We start from the raw sequence: 15,452 nt of genomic DNA on the forward strand, positions 1-15,452 counted from the left end.
CTGATAGTAACTTCGAGCCACAGATTTCTTACCTTAAAATATTTTCCAGGTATCAGGCTGGATCTGGAAAATCTTGAGTAGAACCTCGGAACGCAAGTAAGTTGCACCAGATGGGTCAGCATCTTGTGCGTTCTCTGTGCTGGATGTGACATCTGCAGTGCCTATATAGGTGGCACCCCACCCCTCTGATCTCAGTTCCTATCATTCTGCTCCATGTGCGCAGATCAGGAAGAGCTACCTCAGATGTTCTTTGACCACCTTTTTGATATTTTGTATAGCCTTTTGAGCCTTTTTGCTTCCAGTGTATCTTAGGGATGTCATCTAAGAAACCTGTTGGTTTTAAACCCTGTGGAGCCTTTCACAGGTAAATGTCTGTGACCAACCCCCACCTGGTTTGCTTGTGGTGCCTTGAGCCAAACACAACTCCAAGGCTTGCCCTGACTGCCATACAATGAATGCCAAAGCGGTCTAGGAGTGTACGATGAAGCTCCTGACTGCTTGACACTGAACATCTCCACACCTCTCCAGGTCCTAGTCGTATTGAAGGTCCCAGGCCCGCTCTTGGAGTCCTTCTCGTCCGAGTCCAAAGTCCTCATCGGGTAAGTCTCTCAAGAAGAAGACCTAGAAGTCAAATTGTTCTTCGACTTAACCGTGCAGGACCAACTCATTGGATGAGGCACATGGAGGACACAAGTCTAGGTGCCCCACTCCCACACCTCTCCATGTAGCCTTAGCCTGGATCCGCTTTACTTCTCCCTGAATTTCATGGAGTCGGCGTGACCCCCACCCAACTCCTTGAGTGCTATGAGGCCACGCACCTCATCTTTGGGCGACCAGACCCCTCAGGAGCGCCTTTGGGCCCCACAAGTTTGATAGGTGCCCCAACTGAGTTTCTGCCATCGCCAGTTGGGCCCTCTGGATCTGTTATTTTATCCGAACAGGCTCTGGTCGCGAATCCACGACCTGTGCATGGGTTTTGACCCATGGCACCGTTCCCAGCGCTGCTGACTCTTTTTGGCGGCGGCAAAAACATTGTCATTCCTGACTCCGATACGGACCCAAATCCGCATCGGCCGATGTCTACTCTTGCGGTGACTGCACCGAGGCCTTCCGGGTCGGAGACAGTGCCTCCTTTGCCTGACAGGCTCTGTGGAGAGTTTGACTGGGGTGGATCTGAGGATCCTTAGGGCTAACCTTATCCCCCTGAAGGTCCCTTGGCCGATGACAACTGGTACGAGAACCTGGCTGTTGCAAGTGGTCACCAGACACTGACCTGGTATTTCTTAGTGTGGCTACAAAGGAAGGGACCTTCTTTGCTATGGTTGGTGCAGATCGGGGCTGAGGTCCTCTACCTCATGCTACCCTCGGTGGAAGTTAAAACCAATGTCTTCATAGATGTGTTTGATGTCTTGATGCTTCAGCCCCTTTTGCCTTTCAATGAATCCCTCTCTGATGTCCTGCTCAAGACCTGGGCAAAGCCCTGTAGGCATACTCCTGTGCACAGAAAAATTGCATGCCACCGCTATCCCTCTCTTGGGGTTCCATCTTTCCTCACCCAGCACCCCATTCCGGACATCCTGGTGGTGCAGGCCTCAAACAAAAAGTTTAATCCGGTGCGTTCCCTACCACTCTACTGGATAGGGACTCCAAAAGACTCTTCCACCATCCTTGCACTGTAGTTAGTCAACACCGCTTGTCTCTTGGGCCGATGTTGCCACACAATGTGAGACTCTGTTGCGTGAGTACTGCCCAGGGCCTCGGAGGAGGCCTGAGCCATTCTGACCCAGGCTATTGTCGAAGGCAGGGATTCAGCAAAGTTCACAATAAAATGTGGACTGGACACAGCAGACTGTAAGAAGATAAGATGTGGACTGGGCAGGGCTATGGCTTCATCAGAGGTGCTCCATTTCCACTCCTGGCTGAGATCAGCTGGCTTCTCAAGGGATGTCCACACATCCCTTATGGACAAGCCATTCAATGTCATTCGGCTGTACAGCGACAAAGCCTATTCTGCACTTAAATGCCTCAAGGAGAGGAGTGTCACCACCCAGTTGTTCGAACTCACTATGGCCCCACGACAGCCACAGTCTTCTTTTTGCTTCTTCCATAGTTACAGTAGGGCTACAAGTCTTTTCAACCCAGCCATCATGGTCAACAGACTCCCCAGTCCTTTCGGGGCTGCAGACATGGCTCCCACAAGTCTCATGGGAACCGAGGCCAGAGGTTTTCTTAGTCCGCCTCTCCCCTCCCCCGGCAGCTGCAGTCTCCAAACTTCTTTAGTGTACCCTTGAAGCAACTCGGGCAGCCTGTTGGCAGAATCATGAACCAGCTGCCAAATGGCAAGCCATAACTTTGAGCAAGTGGGTGCTTCAAATTGTTTGGCAGGGTTACGGCCCCCGATTCACAGAAACCCTGCTGCCCTTTCCACGGTCCTCAGATCTACTGACTGAGGACCACCTCTCTTTACTGAATCAGGAAGTGCAGGCTCTTTTGACCAAAGGAGTCATCAAGAGTAAGCCGGCATCAGAAGTAGATGGGGACTGCTATTCCAGACACTTTCTTTGCTAAATGACAGAGTCCTCCACCCTATCCCTGATCTGTGCCCCCTTCAACACCTTCTTGACAAAGGAGAACTTCCAAATGCTCATACTAGCTTGGCTCCTGTGAGCACTTGACTCTGTAGAATGTATGGAAACGCTGGGCCCACAGGGTGCATAGTTTCATATCCCTTTCCTGTGGGCGCTTCAGTGTTACCTGCAGTTTACGGTGGGCCAGGAGCATTTTCAGTTCTATGTACCCCCCTTTGGCCTCACCGGCGCCCCTCTGGTGTTCATGAAAGTGATGGCTGTGGTTGCAACCCATCTTTGGAGATCAGGGGTTCCAGTCTTTTCCTTCCTCAACAACTGACTGCTGAAGGCATGCTCTCCACAAGCAGTTTGGTGGGGTTCACTGTCAATGTGCCGAAGTAACACGTGACTCCTTCTCAGATGCTCCCTTTCATTGAATCTATTCTGGACATGGTGCAGTTCCGTGCCATTGCACCGGAGTGGAGAGTCCAGGACATTTGGGCTATGATCATGATATTTTAACATCTGCTGAGTCTGATGGCCTCCTGCGAAGTTTGCTCAGTGGCATATGCGGGCTCTGAAGCCTCAGTGGACACAGCGCTAGGAGAATCTCCAGCCTGGTCCAGATTTTGAAGGAGATTGCAAAAGATCTGCAGTGATGGCTAACAAACCACAATTGGGTCCGCACTGCACCCCATTCCATACCCACCCAAGCTGACAATGGTGACTAATGTTTCTGGGCTGGGAAGGCCATTTGGGAAAATGGAGATCAGGGGCCTCTGGTCTCCAGCAGAGACTCCGCTTCACATCAACCTACTGGAGCTGAGGGCGATTTGTTTGGCATCAAAAGCTTTCCTGCCTTCCATCAAAGGGAAGCTGGTCCAGATTTCACTACTCTACCGCCATGTGGTGCTGCAACAAGCAGGATGGAGTTGCTTTGTGAACCCTGTGCCAAGCAGCTCTGCTCCTCTGGACATAGCTGGAACGTCAGGACATTTTCCTGGTTGTGCAGCACCTGGCAGGGTGGATTAACTTAGGCGTCGATGTTACAAAGACCAAAAATGGAGTCTACATCTGGAGGTGGCTCAAGGTCTCTTTTAAGACTGGGGATATACCTCGACTAGAAATATACACCACCACTGAGAATGTGCAATGTCAGCACTGCTGAATGCTGGAGTTTCCAAAGCTGTTCTCGCTCAGTGCCACATTTTGACTAGACTGAAATACGGGACTCCTATACGCCTTCCGGCTGATACCACTCCTGGCCAGAGGTCTCATAAAGATAAGGACCGACAGGGTCCAAGTCATCCCAGCGCCTCCATATTGGGCCCGGAGATTATGGTATCCAGATCTTCTGAGCATGAGCATCTACCCTCTGTTCAGTGTGCCCCTTCTGGAGGATCTACTGTTGCAGCAACAGAGGAAGGGTTCTGCACCCAAACCTGCACACACTCCTCCTTCATGTTTGGAGATTGAGCGGCAACAGTTTAGGGTCTTCGAGCTTCTTCCCGAAGTCTGTGATGTAATCTTGGCAGCAATGCATCCATCAACTAAAACTGTACAAGTCTGCTGTTGGGACAAGTTTGTGGCTTGGTGTGCTGAGAAACACATTGACCCACATTCTGCTCCCTTTTCCGAAGTGGTGGTGTTTGCTTTGTCTGAGGAAATGGGGTGTTGTATATGGTGTAGTTGTGCGACCTCCCCATGTAATACACTACCAACCCCTTTAGAACCAGTTAGGTTTTGTTTGTTAAAGTTTAGCTCAACCCTGGGTAGTTGTGACACTGAGCAGTCAGGCTTACACAAAGGAACATACGCTTTCCCTGATAAACTGGTTCTCCGCACCTGTGCGTCTTTTTTGCTGAGATGATGACACCTTTCCATATCGGCTAAAGCATCAGCCTGCTGACATTCTGTGCTCTGCCATAACCCTCCAAAGAGGAAGAGAGACTCCACTACCTGGACCCAAAAAGGGGCATTGTTATTTTATCGTGATGTCATCAAAGACTATTGGATGGGCGAGCAGCTCTGTGTGGGGTTTGCCGGTAAAAAGAAGGGGAAAGCAATGCAGAAGCAGACTATCTCCAGATGGATTGTACACTGCATTAAGATCTGCCATGCACTAGCCAAGATATCAACCCCCTGAGGGCTTGCAGGCTCAACCCACCAGAGCCAAAGCTGCAACCACTGCGTTAGATCGTGGAGTCCCTGTCTTGGACATCTTTGAGGCTGACTTATGAGCACCTTAACAACCCTCCCATTTCCCCCACCTGCAAACTGGCTTTTTACATCTACAAAGGTCCTTGTAGGACCACTGTATTGGCACATTGGTCACAAAACCTAGGTGTGGCTCTTTGCTTCTGGCATGGAAACAGTCTCAGAAACTGAGGTCAGCACACTGGGGTGGCACCTGTATAGGCACCGCGCACATCACATCTGCCGCAGATGATTCTGGGAAGCTGTCCGGTGCCACCTACTGGTTCGTAGAGGACCAGCTCAAGATTTTCCAGATCCTGTGTGACACCTGGAGAATATTCGAAGGTAAGAAATCTGTGGCTAACTATTCTGAACCAGATAAGGTGGTGCTGTAGGTTAGTAACTTGTTCGAATCAGCAACCTAGGCTCTCAGTAGAGGTAAGACATGGGATACCACAGCCCTCTATCAACTCATTCATGTTAATTAGCACTCTTTCAGTGGACTTCGTAAAATTTGCCTGCATCACCTTGACATTTCTCTGTGTGAAGCTAAATGAGAAATTCAACATCTCTTTGGGGTAGTCATAGCACTTGGTGCAAATCTCCCCTCTTACTTAATTACACGCAGTCACTTCATCCAAATTCCTTCAAAATTGTTTCCTGTGCTTTGAGTTTCTGGAAATTGCCACAGTGCCTTGCCACAGTGCCTTGCTTCTAATCTGTCAATTTGCTGCAATGTGTGAGATGATATCTGAAGTAGAAAAGAAACTGCCGTCCCACAAGGCATAGTTTAAACTGTAAATAATTAACATCCACAGGGAATCAAAGCAATGTGCATGCATGTATTTTTTGTATTGTTTAAGGATAATTGGTTATAAGAACTCCATTCTTTACTGACACATTTTTTACATGACTACATAGTCTCCTTATTGACTTTTTCTTTCAATCCATAGCTCCTAGAGAGTCGTACTTCAAAAATAGGTGAGCAACTGGGGGCGCGTGATAGACAGCAGAGGAAGATTGCCGCTTCCTAGAGCGGCTCCGTAACCCTGCCACCTCATACTGTTTAATCTGCTGCATAATCCGGCCCCTAGCCATGACCCACACCACTGTAGGGTTGGTGGGCGTATAGGGATACCACGGATCAGTGTAAATCCAGGTCCTGACGTTGAAACCCGCCAAAGCAACAGCTGGGCAACAGACGAGCAGTGTTGGGAGTTGCATTCAGATTGTGATCTGTGGCCCTGAAATCCTCGGCGACACCCCATCGATTGCAAGGGTGCTGGGGGGGGGGGCCAGAACCAGAGTGTTATGTTATGTTATGTTATAATAGTTTATAGAGCGCATGATTACCTTGCGGTGTCCTGGCGCTAAACACTGAAAAGCCTGCGCTGACGTGAAGAATTAGAACTCGGAAAAGAACCAGGTTTTGAGAGTCTTCCTAAAGGAGGTGAGGTTTGATGCATTTCTCAGTGTGAACGGAAGTCCATTCCAGACTTTAGCGGCTGCATAGGTAAAACTCCTTCCTCCCCAATTTACCTTTTTTATATAAGGAACTTTTACCCGCTTGGCTCCAGATGATCTGAGCGTTCTACCTGGTGTATACCAGGAGAACTTATTTTGGAGAAATTCGGGAGCTGTCCCGTTCAAGGCTCTGAACACAATACACAAGGCCTTGAACCTGGCTCTAAGATGGATGGGGAGCCAGTGCAGTTTTTTCAACTCGTCTTTAACTGATACCCATCTAGGGGTTCGAGTCAAGAGTCTGGCTGCAGCGTTTTGGATGACCTGCAGCCTGTTTTGATATTGTAACTGCATATTCATATAAAGACTATTACAATAGTCAAGTCGGGATAGTATGAGTGCGGTCACTACAGTACGAAGGCATCCCTCAGTCAAATAGGGCCTGATTTTCCTAATCATTCTAAGTACAAAGGAACAGCCTGAAGTGACACTGCTCACCTGGTCGCCCATGTTGAGTTTATCGTCAATCACCACTCCCAGGTTTTTTGCCTTCCTACAGGGAGTGGGGCAGAGACCTAGTGAGTCAGGCCACCAGTCAGGAGTCCACATCCGGAGGTTGTTGCCAAACCTCACCACTTCTGTTTTGGCCGAGTTCACCTTAAGACAGTTAGCTGACATCCACCTGGAAATGGATAGCATACAATTCGAAAAGTGATTGCCTGTTTCGTTCTCAGCCCCCTCCCTTACCGATAGCACAATTTGTGTGTCATCGGCGTAGGAGGTAAGCTGGAACCCGAATGACCTGATGATACCAGCTAGGGGGGCCACATAAATATTAAAGAGGGTGGGGCTTAGTGAGGAGCCTTGCGGCACCCCACATGGCAAAGAGAAAGCTTCAGATGTGGTGTCATTAATTCGACTGTTTGAAGCCTGTCTTTTAGGAAGGACTCCAGGAGCTTCCAGGCTTGTCCTGTTATCCCGGTCTTTGACAACTTTTGTGATGCACGGTGTCAAAGGCCGCGGATAAATCTAAAAGGATTAGCATAGCACTTTCTCCTTTGTCCAAGGTTTCTCTAATCTCCTCTGTCGTTTTAATAAGCGCCAGCTCCGTGCTATGATATGGTCTGAAACCATATTGTGAGTGATCCAGAGAATCATTCAACTGAAGAAAATTACTGAGTTGTCTGTTCATAGCTCTTTCAAGCATTTTCGCTGGTAGAGGGAGTCTGGAAATGGGGCGATAATTAGAGGGATCTTTAGGGTCCAGGGATTGTTTCTTTAAAAGAGGAAGTACTGAGGCCTTTTTCCATAGGGTAGGAAAAGTGGCCGTTTGAAATATATTATTGAAGAGGGGTGTGAGGGCCCTGCAAGAGATATCTGCCACCTGTTTGATAATCCAGGTGGGGCAGGGATCGCTGGGCGCACCTGATTTGATATTGTTCATAAGATCCTTAGTTTCCTCTAAATTCAGAGGAATAAAGTGATCCAAGGTGTTGACCAGGGGAGGGGGGGTGTTGGTATCTAAAACCTCATCATTTTTATTAATCATGTCTGATAGAGAGGAAAAAATGATTTCCACTTTAGATTTGAAAAATGCAGCCACCGTATTACAGAAGTTGGGTGCAGTTGGACCATTGGGCTTCCTAGGGTTAGAGAGTTTAATAACAGTTTTAAAAAGCTCCTTTGAGTCAGATTTGGCATTAGAAATTTGGCGTGAAAAGAAATCTCTCTTGGCTTCCAAGAGAGATTGTTTGTATGTTGCAATGGTTACTTTAAGTTCCAATTTATCAGCTGTTGTATAGTTTTTTCGCCACAGTCTTTCTGCCCGTTTACATAAAAGTTTTTCCCCCGGAGCTCTTCTGAGTACCAAGGAGCCGTAGGTATGGCCCTTCTCGGTATCCATTTTCTGGGGGGGGCTGCTTGTAGACATGCCTCTTCCAACCAGTTGTTATACTGTCGGCTTGCTACCTCAGGGTCAGGTGAAATTGTGGGTAGTTTTTCCAGAAGGGAGGATTCTAGATGTAAAACATCTACTTTTCCCCAAGCTCTAGTTGTGATCTCCTTTTTAACTTTTAAACATGTAGAATCCCTCGTAACATGTTTAAGTTCAAAGGTGATTGCAACATGGTCCGACCAGGTTATGGGAAGAGCAGAAATGTTACCCAGATCACAATTATTTGAGAAAATCCCATCTAGGGTATGTCCCTTTATGTGGGTGGGGAAGGAGACCAGCTGTTCTAGGCTTCCCAAGGCCATTGTGCTTTGGAGATTAGCCGTATCAGGGTCTTCCAGTTTTTCCAGGTGGAAATTAAAATCACCCAGAACAACAAAGGATTGTTGAGTCAGACCATCTTCTAGTAATGTATTAAGAGAGTTAAGAAAATCGGTCTTACTTCCAGGAGGACGATAGATGAGGATACCTTTAAAAGGTCTGCAATGTTCAGACGTAATATTGAAGGAGAGGGCTTCACAACCTTGATCGTACACCGGTTGGAAATACGGGGTGAGTGAGTCGTGGTAAATCACTGCAAGCCCTCCTCCCCTTTTATGAGTTCGATCTAAAGAGTAGCAGCAAAAACCTGTGGGGGTAGCCTTCACCAGGTCAGGGCCAGAGGTGTTGTCTAACCAAGACTCAGTGATAAATGCGAGTTTAACATTGTGATTTTCTAAAAAAAGAGCGCATTCCACTGAGTGTTTAACAAGCGATCTTGCGTTAAATAAAACACATTTGAGGTGATTATCCCTACCTACAGCTTTGTCCGTGGCATGACCAGATTTAGTATATTGGATAGGATGATTAAGTGGGATCGGGAGCGGAACCAGACACACCGTACATAATGTAGGCCCAATCTTTCTTTCAGAGGCCACATTAACATCGGGAATGGAGTCCAAAGAGAGCTTGTGACATTGGAACCCTTTATCACTAAGGTTCAGCTGCTGCAGCTCCTTACCAGTGTAAGTGTGCCTTCCTGCTGGGGGGACGAGACCAGGGGTCGTGGCCCTGTGCCCGGCCCGAGCACGGACGGGCGCAGACGGGCTTGCCTTGGCCGCGCGCGTCCGCTGCGCGGGCGCGACAGCGACTTCCTGAAGTACTCCCCCATGAGCCACTAGACCGCTAACCGGCGGAAGTGGTGTTTTTCTGGCCGGAAGCAGGTAGGTAAAGTGCAGTGCATACGAGCAGCAATCAACTCCACATCCCAAGCCCCACAAAACCAGTAAAACGAATGAATGCAGGTAATGGGCAACAAAATACAATGATGATACAGTTTAAAAAGAATTAAAAAGATAAATATTAGACCAACAAAGATTCTAGCAATTCGTAATTCAGAGCGCTACAGCGAGCATTAAACACAGCTTCGCTTAGGCTGTCAAGTGCTGCGCGGGCGCGACAGCGACTTCCTGAAGAGTGCCACTCCTCCACCCCCTACCTAGGCTCCTTATCTTATCTTATCTTAAGTGTGACTTGTAAAGCGCGCTGACACCAAAGGCTTCCTGGCGCTGTTAAGACAGAGAGAGTGAGGGACGAAAAAAGGCGAGAGTCGCATAGGTTAGACTCAAAGAGGGAAGAGGTGAGTTTTTAATAACTTCCTAAAGTTCAAGAGGGAGGGAGTGGATTTGATGAGGAGAGGAAGAGGGTTCCAGAGATTGGGAGCCAAGTGAGAGAAGCGGCGACCACCGAATTTCTTTGTTTTAGTTTTGGGGGTGACAAGTAGGTGGCGATAAGCAGATCGAAGGTTGCGTATTGGGTGATGAGGGATGATTAAGGATTTGAGGAACGCGGGGCCGGGGCAATGGAGAGCTTTAAATGTGAGGCAGGCCACCTTAAAGGCTGCTCTCTGGCCTATTGGTAGCCAGTGTAATTTATGAAGTAAAGGTTTGGCCGATTGCCATCTGGGGGTTTTGTGAATGAGTCGGGCCGCTTGATTCTGAACTATCTGAAGGCGATATAACAGAGATTGTGGGAGGCCATAATAGAGGGAGTTCGAGAAGTCCAGCCGGGAAAGCACAAGTGAAATGACGACTTGGGTGAGTGCGGCAGGTGGAAGTAGATGACGAACTTTACGAATCTTCCGAAGCTGATACATGCATGATGAGATGACCGCACCCACTTGATTTTTAAGGGATAGTTCGGAGTCAATAATCACTCCCACGCTCTTCACTGATTTGACCGGGGCTGGAGGGAGACCAAGCTCCGAGGGCCAGAACTGTGGGCCCCAGTGGATGTGACTGAGTCCAGGGAGGAGAAGCTCAGTTTTTCCGGGATTTAGCTTCAATTGATTCTGGTTCATCCAGGATTGAATATGAATCATCACGGAATGAAATGTTTTGATGTCGTGAGGGGAATTAAGGGAGAAGATGATCTGAAGATCATCGGCGTAGTTGTAGACAACTGCGTCCCATTTCTGGAGGGATTGAATCAGGGGCCTGAGGTATAAATTAAACAAGAGCGGTGAGAGGGAGGAGCCCTGAGGGACTCCGCAGACTACGGGCGTTTTGGTTGCAGTGTAAGGGCCTAAGCGGACGGCCTGAGTTCTGCCAGTCAGAAAGGGCTCAACCCACTTAAGTGCGGAGCCCTGGATGCCCGCTTGCCTGACACGGTGGAGAAGGATGTCATGGTCCACCGTGTCGAATGCGGCGGACAAATCCAGAAGTACAAGGGCTTGAGAGACTCCGGCATCTGCGTTCCTCCTAAGTGTCTCCAAGACTGCCAAGATGACAGCCTCGGTAGAGTGGGCAGGCCTGAAGCCGGCCTGGTTAGGCTCAAGATAGCCAGAAGATTCAATAAAGTTGGAGAGGCAGCAAGTAACATGAGCCTCCAAAAGTTTTGAGAAATAGGGGAGAAGGGAAATGGGACTATAGTTCGACGGTTGTGCAGAATCAGCACCAGGTTTCTTAAGGAGGGGCAAGAGGGTAGCCTCCTTAAAAGGGCTGGGGACAATGCCTCTGTTGAGCGAGCCATTTAGCAGGGGTAAAACACAGTCAGGTAAGCTGAGACAGATACTCCGCAATACAGAGGGTGGACAGCTGTTGTTAGGAGAGCCAGATTTCACACGGATGGCGAGTTCCGCCAATGAGAGTGCGTCCAAGGTAGGGAAGGTAGAAAACGTGAGGGAGTTGTCAGAGGGAAAGTTCGGTGTGAGTGACTGGGGTAGGGAAGGTATAGAGTTTTTAATTTTTTCAATCTTTTCCAAAAAATAGAGATTAAGGGTGTCACAAGCTTCTTGCGTGGGGGTTTGGGCTGGGAGAATTCTGTCGTCGGTAGTGAGTTCGTTCATTACTTTGAACACCTCTTTTGATTTATTTGCTGCGGACGAAATCCTGATAGAGAAGTGTTCTGTTTTTGCTGCAATGATGGCCGATTGTACCAACAGACCCTGCGCTGCATGGGCCCCATGCCCTGGAGGGACTTTGTGCAACTAAATAGTTGTGGTTGCAGATTCTGGTAGGAAGGGGGACACGTGGTGAGAAACCTGACCGGCAGTGTGGGGTTCATGCATGCGCCCGCTGGCAGGCGGGTGCGAGTATCCCGGTGCCCCCTCAGCCCACACCAGTTCCACCTTATCTCCAACAACAGAATCACAGGCAGAAAAAACATTCGGGGATCTCACCAGATCCAACTTGACAAATTTGCGCTCACCAGAGGTCTGGAGACTCAAGAGGACTCCCAGGCTCAAACCACCCCCACAACCCTGCAGCCGTCTGGAGGTGCCACTCTGTATCTTCATTACATTATGGCAGCCATACAAGAAGTCCGCACTGCGCTGGTTTGGCGCATAGACTCAGTTACAACAGAGGTCTTGCTAATGCGGGCAGATCTCCGCAACATGAGGGCAAGAGCCGAGGAGGTGGAGGATTCAGCTGCGACTTTGCTTCAGAGCACAAAGGACATCAAGATCCAAATTGGCGGGCTGCAGGCCTCTAACAAGATCCTGGAAGCAAGGCTTGAGGACTATGAAGGCAGATTCTGACGCAACAATGTGCGCATTCTTGGAGTCCCTGAATGAGCAGAAGAACCTGCCACAGATCTATTTTTGGAGTAACTTATCCTCAAGCACCTCCAACCCCGTGCCCTCCAAGTATTTTTCTGTGAAAAAGGCCCACCGAGTGCCGGAAGGGCGACCGCGTGTTCTGCAAAGACCCATCCTCGCCTGTCTCTATAGTTTCCGAGACCAGGACCCCATGCTCCAGACGGCCCGCACAGCTCTGCCAGTGGTGTATGATAATGCACCCATAACATTTTTCCTGGACTTCACATTGAAGGTGCAGAGGCAACGAAGTAGCTTTCTAGAGGTGAAAAAGGCCCTGAGGGAGAAAGGAGTAAGGTACTCAGTGCTTTTTCCCACCTAGGCTGTGAATTGAGTCCAAAGGTATGCATATTTCTTCTCAACACCGGAGGAAGCTTGGGAGTGGCTCGAGGGATGGCAAACAGTAGGAGGCCCTGGCCTTATGGCGCGGTGTGGAGGACAGGAGAGGAGCTTAGTGTCATCTGGTGGACAATCCACAGGAGGCACCTCACTAGTGGAGGAGGCTGCGGTGCAAGAGCAGGATTGACTGCTTCGCTTATGACCTCACATATTACTTCACTCATGACATGTTCTATTCTATAAAAACAACAGGAGAGAGAGGGAAAGTCACTCTTGTTCCCCCTAGGGTATATACTCAAAAACAACAAAAGAGTAACTGTTATATCTAAAAAATAGGACAGCACATGGAAAGACTTATTTCTTTAAAAGAACTCTCGCTCACCAACCTAGTTGGTGACATGCTTCATCATTGTGTTCCCACCAGAGAGGCCGAATGTCTCCCTGGTGTGCTTCAACGCCTGAGTTACAGCGGAGCAGGTTTTTTTGTGCAAGGATGTGAGTGTGGTGAATAGTGTGAATTTTAAAAGGTGGTAGGTTATGACCAAAACTAATTTTAATGATGGAAAACCGACGACCGTTAAAAGGGTGTGACGGACGTTAACTGGCTGGTTAGGTTGACCAGTACTGTCCGATTTTGTAGAATGAGTGATAGCAAATGATCAACATGTTTCAGCTTATCTATGCATGTTCGCTAAGCATTCATCAGGACCAAGAAAGTTCCATGGCGGTATGCGCTCGCTAAGGCGCACCCTAACCTATGGAACTGTGTGAACAGTAAAACTCACGGTTCTACCTGTTTGAGCTTCCTGGGATTTCCTCGGCCACTAGACTCTGTAAGATAAATAAACATGACACACATAGAATATGCACAATACATTCAGTGGTCAATTCTTTCTGTGCTCTCCAAAAGGTATTGGTACGTAATAGCAAACACATGCTGAGTAAGGAAAGCGTTTACACATTGTGATAACATTAGTATCCTTATCTCTAGCATCCGTGTCCATTCCATACAGCCACTCCGTAAATAAACATCATCCTTTTTTAACGGAGGGGTCAAAACTACAGAAGAAATCACTGTAGTATATTTAGCCCTCTTGACGAAGGCGATTGCTCGCATAATTAACGCATATATACAATGTGTAATATAATCATTACTATGGGTGCTCAGTGACTCGTGCTCCTCGAAAGCATATACAAGCGTTAAAAAAGCGCTAAACGGGTGGGTAAAAGCGCACGGGTATATGTATGCATCCATAGAAGGACGCTACTAGCATGGAAAACATGGCAGCTTACATAGGAATAGGACTCGTTTGGCGTCATGGGTCCGGGAGGGGGGATCGGTATGCTGATAGGATCTAAGATAAAAGGAGCCAAAACGTAAATGTCGATAAATGGAACATGAGTACAAAGGGAACCCATTGGACCCCCAATAAACTTACTTCTATGCTCACATACTCCCACAAGGCACCTAGCGCTATCCTCCTCGGCCCGAATGTTGCCGCGTAGCGGCAGTCACGAATATAAATGCTTGCTTTGCGCTCACGTGACACCGGCGGAGCGCGTGTGACGCATTACGTCCGGGTAACGATCTGGTAACAACTAGACTGTGCGGAAGAGGGTATTGGACTAAACTTTATTAGTCAATCTCGGGAACAAAATATGCAAAACCCAAATTTGTTCAGTGGGAGCAAATGCTAATTAGTCAGTCTCAGTCAACACATTTTGAGAAAATCCCATTCTGTGCACTGTGATCGAGTGGTATTTAAGAACTCAGTTTCATCTGGAACTCAATAAAGCGTCAAAAAGACGTGTTATTGGTGGGGACAGCTCTATTGTTAATGTACTTATCGTGGTTAATGGTATGACGGGAACAATTGGACAAAGGTACTACCAACAGATAAAACTACGATCATAATGCCTGTGGAAGTTTGAAATAGGGCTGAATCGCAAATTCAGGTTTGGATTAAAATTAAATTGATACATCTTTTGGTGGAGGAATGTTGATGCAATACATTCCAAAGGATCTGTATCCATAATCAAGAGGATGTGCTGGAGATCTGGATAGCACTGTTCAGAAAGGAAATGGTAATTGGTAATTAGCGTTTAAGAACTGTGCCCCAAGGGATATATTCATTCAGTCCTGTGTGGTGTGTGGACAAACGATAAATCCACCGCTGTTCTTTTTCAAAGAGCGTCTGGTGGTTGTTTGAACCTACATAAGGCTGTTCAATAATCGTCCAACTCAGATCGTTCGTAGTGTGATTGGACAGTAGGAAATGTTCTGTGAGTTTTGTGGTGCTCTTGCGACAGCGAATATTGCTCCGATGTTCACAAATCCGTTGTTTTATTTTCCGTGCTGTCATTCCCACATGCCTGAGACCACAAGGACATGTGATCAGGTATATCACATTGGTGGAGTTACAGTTTGTGTGGGACCTTTGCACCCATTGTTTGTCGGGTTCCAGTGATAGTTGTTTCGTAGTGGAGGTTAAGTGACAAACGCTGCACGACCCACAGGGGAAGTGCCCCGTTACTGGGGGAAGGCTCCATACACTTTGGATCGTCCTGTCGGTATTCTTGTCCGATTTTCTGGGGCGTGTGTGCACGAGTGTGTCCTTAATGCTCCTTGCTCTTTTATAGGAGAACAAAGGTTTCTCCCAAATGTGGTTGTTGTTCTCCAGAATTTTCCAATGTTTCTTCTTAGATTTACTGACAGCATTGGAAGCTGCGTTGTACGTAGTCACGCACGTCAGAGGTGGAGTCTCGGTATTTCTTGCCGGATTTTCTTCTAGAAGTGCTTCCCTATTTTGATTCCTAGCCCTCTTACAGCTTTTTTTGAGGATCCTATCCGGGTAGCCTC

Source organism: Triturus cristatus, chromosome 7 (assembly GCF_964204655.1).
Source record: "Triturus cristatus chromosome 7, aTriCri1.1, whole genome shotgun sequence".
In the NCBI taxonomy this organism is placed as follows: Eukaryota; Metazoa; Chordata; class Amphibia; order Caudata; family Salamandridae; genus Triturus; species Triturus cristatus.